General features: G+C 43.1%; 1 long non-coding RNA gene across 1 annotated transcript in view; it reads left to right on the forward strand.

Annotated features, from left to right (window-relative positions):
- The first annotated feature begins 5,543 nt into the window (after positions 1 to 5,543).
- LOC117944281 overlaps positions 5,544 to 9,316 on the forward strand; it is a 12,087-nt gene continuing 8,314 nt past the window's right edge. Inside the window, exon 1 of the long non-coding RNA XR_004656531.1 lies at positions 5,544 to 5,673. This is a non-coding gene — a long non-coding RNA (uncharacterized LOC117944281). The remainder of the gene's footprint in view (positions 5,674 to 9,316) is intronic.

The following is a 9,316-nucleotide window of genomic DNA, read 5'->3' on the forward strand; positions in this document are numbered from 1 at the left end:
CGGACAACATGGGGACATCATGAAGACAACATGAGGACAACATGAGGACAACATTAGGACAACATGAGGACAACATGAGGACAACATTAGGACAACATGAGGACAAAATGGGGACATCATGAGGACAACATGAGGGTTAAAGTTGGCAGAGTATTAAAAAAATCCCTCCAAATTGTGCTTCAGCACACCAGTAGAGTAAAAGTACTTGTTGCATTCCTCGGCTGCGTGATTGTGGCATGCCGTTGTTCCTCGCCCTGTTATTGTGTGTCTGAAGACTCGTGCTGTCTGGTGTAAGACGAGACGTTAACGACGGTAACGTGAGAGACAAAAGGTGCAGCATGCACTCGGCCATCTTCATTTTTAAAACCAACCAACCAACCAATTATGAATATGAGGCTCACAGCTCGAGTTACGTGTTGTGAATCTTCCCGGAGGCCCGGCCCTCACCTCGTCGGGCCCTGTCATATCGGGTTAGGGGGTACACCGGGGCGGGGGAGGGGACAGCTGGAAGTGGTTTCAGACTCTCCGGATGGTTTGTTTTTGTAGCCGGCGCTGCAGGGACTGAGCGAGAGACACGTGTGGGTTAGCCTTTAGCTGTGGGGGGCCTCATGGCGATTGAACTGTTACTGGGAATCATGTCTCTGAACACATCTGCATGTTTAGTACAGTTCCCTGTTTGCATGGCTGGCTGGTCTGTCCAGGTCTCAACCAGTCCTCCAAATCCACAGGTGGGTGGAGTAGCCAAAAACTGTGGCCGGGTTGGTTCAGTGGCAGAGCGGGCGCACGCAGGGCTGTAGTACTCGAGTCCGGTCTTGGACTCGAGACCCGACTCAAGACTGTTTTTCTATGGGCTCGGACTTGTCTCGGTCTCGCTAGTATTTGGACTTGGACTTGTCTCGGTCTCGGCCCCTGGTCTTGCCAGATATGGCTTCTGGTCTGGACCGAGTCCAGGTGTCTTTGTTATGTTGATCATAATATTGGAGGGAAAGTGAAACCCAAAATGATTGTCTTGATACTGTCATGCATAAGACCTTTATTCTGTCCTGGACTGGGTCTTGACTCTGAGTCATACCCTTGTGGACCTGTCCAGGGACAGCAGTGGAAAAATAGCCTTTGTTTTGGCTAATTCTGTCACATTTTTTGACTCAAACCTCTTTGGACTTGGTCTTGACTTGGACTTCACCAGTCCTGGTGTTGGACTTGTCTTGGACTTGACTAAGGTGGTCTTGACTACAGCCCTGGGCGCACATGCACAGTATAAGGAGAGGTTTATTATGCCTCAACACAGAGGTCCAGGGTTCGAATCTGACCTGTGGCGGTTTCCGGCATGTCTCTCAAATTTAAAGGCGGAAAAACCCAAAAATTTTCTTTAAAAAATAAAAACAAGTAGCCAATAAATTGTACTTAAGTAAAAGTACTGTTACTTCAGAATAATGTGACTCAAGTAAAAGTAGTCATCCAAATAAATACTACTCAAACTACTCAAGTACTGAGTACCTGATTAATACACAGACAACACTGCATGCTGTAGCTGCTGTTACTGTTACCAAGGTGACCATGCTTTCACTATTGTGTCCTTTCCACCGAGGCGGTTCTGGTGCTGGTTCTGGTGCCAAATATCGAACCGGTTCTTTGCTTTTCCACACAAATAATCCTGGCTCTGGGCCAAGAACACAGGTTCCCACTATAGCGCTGGTCTAGAGATAAGAACCGGTTACGTCAGGTGTGGGGCTGGGGGGGGGGGGGGGGGGGGGGGGGGGGGGGGGGGGGGGGGGGGGGGGGGGGGGGTTATCATGACGATCAAAAACAAAAACTTCACAACGTAGTTACATTGCGGGGTCTGTATGGTGCGGATTCCACGCAGAACCATAAATCCACCTTTATATTTCATCGCCTTACTTCCTGCTTTGTTCCTACTACGGCCAAGAGAGGGCGCTGTCACTACAATGTAAATATAGGTCCTAATTGCTGCTGGAACCAACGACCTATTAGGACGTTTTTCCTCCCAGGTATCCCAGTTATGTGACACTATCTGATTTAATTAGACTCCTCTCATGCCGCTTGGAGCACTTCAACCTGTTGGGGATTCATTTCCTGGCCTGTGTGTGTTTCCAAGTCTTCAACTGGAGTTCCTTCTGGCATCATTTGGGTTCCCACTTCCCAATCCTTCTCAGACGGTGGGGTTGATTTTCCTTTTTTTATGACCAGCTAAATCTAACCGGTGCCAAAGTGGGATTAAAATTTCCCTCTCGCTGTCTTGAGGAGCCCAGCTGCACTGTTTGTTTTCCACAGCGCAGTGCAGCTGCAGAGTCGAGCATTATGGAGAGGTGAGCCAGAAGCAAAACCCAAATGACTTATTTTCACCGGCACGTACCTTCCCCACTCACTGTGTGATAAGTGTATTGTGGAATTAGAAAGAACGACTGGTTAAGATAACCTCAACGTGGCTCTTTCTGTTTTTAGTTCATCTTCAAGGTGTTTCTTTCTCCAAGTTTACGGCGGCACAATTCTCTGTTGTGTCACCACAGTGTATTTGAGAAGACACACTGTACTCGCAGCGCTAACTGTATGATGTCGCATCGCTTGAGTGGCAATGCAAATAGTGCCCGTTGCCAGACAACGATAATAACCCTGATGGTGTAAAGACGGATGATTTAAGCTCTGCAGAACGACATGTACAGTGTGTTTTTGTTTGAGAAGCTGCAGTTATTTAACAGTCATGTAGCAGCTATTTTAACAACCACACGAGCAGCTTTAGTCATTCACACCAGACAGAAGGAGCTGCAGAGGAGAGAGCGAGAGGTGTCAACGCACTTAGAGATAACACAGGAAGAAATGTGGTGCAGCAGGTTAGACGTGTCTGTGAGTTATGTTATCTGGGCTGTGGCACAGTTCAGGTGAGTCTCTGTGAATAACGTCTGGATGTATATGACTCACAGGCTAATGAAAGCTCTCTCTCTCTCTCTCTCTCTCTCTCTCTCTCTCTCTCTCTCTCTCTCTCTCTCTCTCGACTGAATCACTCAATATCTGCCCCAACCTTGGAAAAAAGAATAGAGGGAGCTGCAGTTTTTTTGCTTAATTATCGGACCCATCTCATGCCGTTTCTCTTGAATTTCTATTTACTTTTCTGCACAAACAGTCCTCTAAGTTCATGTCGTCTATTTGAAGTTCTTGAGAGTCCGGATGCGACTGAAAACATGACTCAGTTCCCTCCAAAGAGCACACACAACAAGCACAACAAAACGTGGCACATATTTTACCCTCTGAAATAATTAATGATTTCAAAGTGCACGAAAAAAAACTGCAGAATCTGTACTTTTCCAAAGAAAGCATTAACTACCTCAGAAAAAGAGCACATGTGCACATGTTCCCCAAAACGAACACAGCTTAAAAACTCAAACAGAGGTGCGTGGAAAACCTTTTTATTACCACGAGTTTGCAGACACGTCTCTGCTGATCGGGTATCAGCTGTGACACAGCCAATGAACGGGAGAAACGCATCTCAAAGCAGTTACACACCGTTCAGATGTTCATGTTGTTCACCTGTTGCAAAACGGTGCACATTGTTTTGAGATTGCATTATTCATGTTCTTTTAACCCTTGTGTTGTCCTCTCCGCTAAAGAAATTTTTGCCCTTTTTTCTATCCAAAATCACTTTTTTTGTATTTTAATTGCTTTTCCTGTAGTTTTGTTTGACTCATTATTCCTTGCAGTCTTTTTAGAAAATTTTTTGAACCTAATTGTGGGGTTTAAGAAGCAGAAATGTGCTTAAAAATTGAATAAAACACCCCAAATTCCATGAAAGTAGTAAACCGATCCTTCATTTTACTTGAGAAGAGCGTTTTATAGAACCATCCATGTTCATTTTAGGAAATGTGGTTGAAAGAAAGACAAATTTCTGATCTCGACTAGTTTGAAAATGGGTCATGCACTTTCAGGAAAACCAAATTCTGGGCCCTGTAGAAAGGCATTTTCTGTGGGCCCTTCCCGCATCCACAGCTATTCATTATGGCGTCTTTTTGGGCCCTGGGTACTCTGTCCCCTTCGTCCCCCCCCGCCCAACGCCCCTGTGCATGTTGTTTCCGGGTTGAACGACATGTTTCCTTGGAACGCTGTAAAACTGTGTGCTTTCAGGCGTGTTTTCTCTCATTCTGTCAGGTTTGGTAGTCGGTAGGTATATTATAATAAAGGACAGAAATGTGTTAGCCCGATTCAATCTGTGTTACCCAATAAGTAGCCATGTGTATGTAGACTTTTGGTAATACACAGGAGAACAGCAGGGTGTTCTACGCCCCACCATTTGAGTCTAAATAAACGTTTTGTCTGGGCTGAACGCGCCCCTTGCCACCCATAGTCCGCTAATTTGCACAGATTGTCTGTTCTGAAACACCGTTGAAAACTGTAAAAAAAAAAAAAAAAACATTAAAAACCCGTTTGACCCATTATGATGGCACTCAATAACAAAAACTGAAACCTCCACCTTAACAGATATGTCTCAAGTCTCCTCATTCCACCTTGTGTCCTGTAGTTCACTTTAAACTGTATAGACTGTGGTAGGCACGACAAATACAATGCGTGCACATACGTTTTTTTTAGTCCACAGCAACCCCGCCTCCTGTGATTGTGCACACACTACCAGCTGTAGACAGAAACTCTCCGGAAGAGAGATTTACGCAGCAACACATAAAGGTGATGGTTTCCAGACCCTGTGCATTACTTTAACAGTGTGCTGGACATGGTCATTGTATATCCAGAGTACAAAATGGTAAAAGACAACACTAATAATAAGTAAATCCATGTGAAAATCAAAAGTCCTCACGCACTGGGAATAACTCAATCTTCTCCTGTGGATACACGCGGATAAAAACCCAGCAAGGAGGCTAAAAATATGCAGAAGACTTGTGGTGCAGTTTCCCAAGGCCAGAGAAAGGAAATAGACTGACAGTTTCTCCCTGACCTCTTTACAACCCCCCCACCCCCCCACGGTAACCTCCTAACAACCCCCACGGGGGATCCTGTCTCTATGTGTAAAACAGACAGTCAAAAACGCATCCTGGAAACTTTAGAGCCACGAAAACAAGGGGGACATGAGGAAGTCCAATAAGCCTGTATGTAGAGGGCTCAGTCGGGAGATAATCTCGAGGCCACACAGACCCGGCGCCAAGCCCGTAGAGTCCGAAAGCTTGGCGGCGCAGCAGAGCAGCGTGGTCATTGTTGTCTTTGGAAAGTAAGCAGCTTCAGTGAGGCCAGTGGTGTGAAAGCCACCGCTCTTCTTGAGTGTCTGCTCCAGACCTTGTTGTTGACATACATGGCAGGTGCAGCTGCTCTTTTACAACTGCATCAAGAACCCCCCTCCACACACACACACACACACACACACACACACAAACACACACATACACACACAGCTTGGATTTAACAAAACAGGCTTACATGGACAAAGACAAATCTAACATTTTAGATTAGTCAGGGTTATGCTAGTTCGGCTCTACTGTGGAAGTACATTTCCGTCCGTGTGTTGCTGTTCTCAAAATCGCTTGGCAAGTTTTGAAGCCATTTTGGATTGTGCAACAAGGCCGGCCTGCTTGGTTTTCTCGGGGAATGATTGTAGAAATTCACAAAGAATATGTTCAGGGCGTTTCCTCTCTAATTGGGACGTTTTGGGAGCAATTAGTGTGATTGGAAGAGGTATTGACGTGTATGTGGCGTTTTCTTTTGGGTGTAAACAAGTTCCTTCTCGAGACTATTTTGCAGAGCCGCCGTCGCTGCGTCCAGAGCTCAGCGCAGCCTAAGACGATTGGGATTGGTTTAAAGAAATGCAAACTACCCAGAGGGTTTTGTCCCCCTCCTATCCCAGACTGTATCTGTGGTGTAGCCGGACTTTACTCCGCAGCGCTGTGGAGATAAAGGTTTGGCAACGCGAGACTAGGGTTATATGGACAAAGACAAATCTACCATTTTCTTTAATATCTCTGCAAAAAATCAGCGAGGCCCTGCTGAGTTAACACAGGGCCCACAGAGATGAAAACAATGGCTGGATTCTTCTACTTGAAGATGGCTATGGGAAATGGCAGGGATGCCAGGGCTGATAAGAGACCGAGGGGTTCAAGTTACTTCCAGCTGTCTGCAGCCGGGCATGCCTCACTGGAACGTATGGTTCACGCATAATGCAAACCATTTCATTTGCGTAATGCTCATGAAGAAAAAAAAATCTGGAGGACATATTGAATAAAGTCAACAGCCTCTCACTTGGGCAGGCTTTTACATCACAGTAAGGAATCCAATCCTCGGAGGAGCGCTGCTATGCGCCCTCAGCTGAGAAAACACAGACGGTCGAAGACTGTGACTTTGCGAGCAAAATGTTAACTGGATCAATAAAACCAGGCGATAGCAGAAAACCTGTATGCAGCATCTGGTCAGAGTCTGGCTGAAGGTTTGTGGACAATTATGGCAGTCACAGAGCTGTGCATTGTAAACAGCGTCCATGAGGGCTTGTTGGCATTGTTGGCTGTGCTTGTTTTTTTTTTCCTCGAACCATAAAAGTCAGATTTCAATACAGACACAGCAAAATAAAGACTATTTTTGTCTTCTTGTATTTAAAATGACGGGAAATTAAAGTTAATATCAAACCTGTAAAAGATTAATAGTACTTTTAATACGGTCTGTTTTTTGTGCTGTAGAGTAAGTTACAATGAAAAACCTAGCGCCACAATGCATTAGCATTAGCTCAATACCAGCGAGGGCCTCTTCCTGTCCATTTGGAAAATACTTGGAAAGTACATTTTCAAGCTGCAGCACACTCCAAAAGGAGAGTGCTTTTGGCAGGCTTTGATGTCCTTACAAATAATGCTCCTTAAAAGCATCCTCTGCAATACAGAAAAACATGAACATGTATTTCAGTCAAGAGGCGTGAGCAAGCACTTCTTAGCAACCATTTAAATACGCGCTGGAGGACTCAGACATCCTTGTTTGATAATGTTGCATCCCTTGCACGAGCAGCATTGATTAGCTTTTGCTAAAGGAAAAATAATCCATTCACTTATTCATATTTAAGCCTGTCTTGAGTCTAAGTTAGTGATTCCCAACCGGGGGTACCACATTGTGGATTATCTTAACTCATTTTTAAAAGAATTTATCAGCTGCAACACCTGAACACATGTATTTTGAACCGGTAGCTGAAAGTAATGAATGCATGCATGGTAGAAATAAATTGCTAAACCCTCATGTTGTCCTTGGGTCAAATTTGACACGGTTTTGTTTTGTTTTTTATCACAAAAAATGAAATAAGTGCTGAAAATGTCAACATTAAAAATATCAAATAACTTTGGAAAAACATCAAAAAAAGCACCCACGACATTGAAAAAGTGACAAAAAAATATCAGAAAAAGCAATAAGAGTGTTTCTTGGTCTGACGTGAAGACAACACAAAGGTTAACGTATCGACTAAACTGTTCAAACAGTTCGTTAAAACTACTGGCTAACAGTGCAGCTAGTTAGCTTACCCCCTCGAATGATGGGGTGATACATCTCAAGGGTTTTATCCAACTAATAAACACATTTTGAACATAAAAGTAATGAATACATGGTTGAAATAAATAGCTAAAAGTGTGGCAGAAGCGGCTAAAATATCTAACTACTGACTAAACTGTTTAAATAGCTCAAATAGTTAGCTAAAACTCTAACTAAATAGCTCAGATAGTTAGCTAAAACTCTAACTAAATAGCTCTGATAGTTAGCTACAACTACTGACTAAATAGCTCTGATAGTTAGCTAAAACTCTAACTAAATAGCTCTGATAGTTAGCTACAACTACTGACTAAATAGCTCAAATAGTTAGCTACAACTACTGACTAAATAGCTCTGATAGTTAGCTAAAACTCTAACTAAATAGCTCAAATAGTTAGCTAAAACTACTGACTAAATAGCTCTGATAGTTAGCTACAACTACTGACTAAATAGCTCACACAGTTAGCTAAAACTACTGACTAAATAGCTCTGATAGTTAGCTAAAACTCTAACTAAATAGCTCTGATAGTTAGCTACAACTACTGACTAAATAGCTCTGATAGTTAGCTACAACTACTGACTAAATAGCTCTGATAGTTAGCTAAAACTCTAACTAAATAGCTCAAATAGTTAGCTAAAACTACTGACTAAATAGCTCTGATAGTTAGCTAAAACTACTGACTAAATAGCTCACACAGTTAGCTAAAACTGCTGACTAAATAGCTCTGATAGTTAGCTAAAACTGCTGACTAAATAGCTCACATAGTTAGCTAAAACTACTGACAAACAAATAACAAATTAATGAATAAATGGTAGAAATAAACAGCTAAAGGTATCACATAAGTGCATTTAACAGCTAAAACTACTGAAGAAACAGTTCTAAAAGTTAGCTAAATATCAAAAATGGATTAAATAACTGGACATAAATGCGTTAAATAAATAACCTGTTTAATCTTTTTCTGACAACATGTCAAATTCTGATTTAATCATATTTTGTTCTGCAGATGAACATCTATCAACCCTTCAGGAAAAGAATACTACAAATGCATCAAACTGCCACAGTGAAGGAGAAAAGTCAGCGAGTAAAGTCTTTTATTTTCTCTTCTCTGTGCACAGTTTAGTGTTTCAGTTACACCCTTTAGGCCCTAAAAACTGTCATCTAATCATATCCTCACACGGTCTTAAATGCCACATACGCCCACACCAGCCTGGAATGGAGACCTTTCTGTGGATTAAAACGGATATGAGGTTATTTTTGTGAGATCCATGATTGCATGAGGCACTCCCATCCAGACTTAGCGTGATGACTGAGGAGGTGAGCTAATATGGCACAGTGGTGATGCAAAGGACGAGTGTAAATCCATCTGCAGTGGATCCGGCCCTTTGGTTGGAAGGTTTTTGGTCTTTTAAATCAGTTGATCCCTCTGTGATGTCTGAAAGAAAGTTGGTACACACTTTATGTTCAAATAATGAGGTCACATGGGGGGGGGGGGATATCAGGATGTTTTAAAAATACATATAGGCGTTCAGATATACTGGCTAATGGCAGTAATGGGTGATCCGCTATTGGCCTTTGTAATTATGCCGGTGCAAAGCAGGAAGTGAGGTAACAAAGTTTAAGGGCACCAAATTTAACCCTTGAGTTGTCTTCCCGTCAACCATTAAAAAATAAGCCTGTTTTGGTCACTTTTTTCAACATTATTATCGCATTTTACAACATTTTTGTCACTTTTTTAATGCCGTGGGTGCGACACGGGAAGACCCAGGACTAGGTGGAGGGACGTCCAGCTGGGAGGAGGCCTTTGGGAAG

The sequence above is a fragment of the Etheostoma cragini genome, chromosome 5 (genome assembly GCF_013103735.1).
Source record: "Etheostoma cragini isolate CJK2018 chromosome 5, CSU_Ecrag_1.0, whole genome shotgun sequence".
Lineage (NCBI taxonomy): Eukaryota > Metazoa > Chordata > Actinopteri > Perciformes > Percidae > Etheostoma > Etheostoma cragini.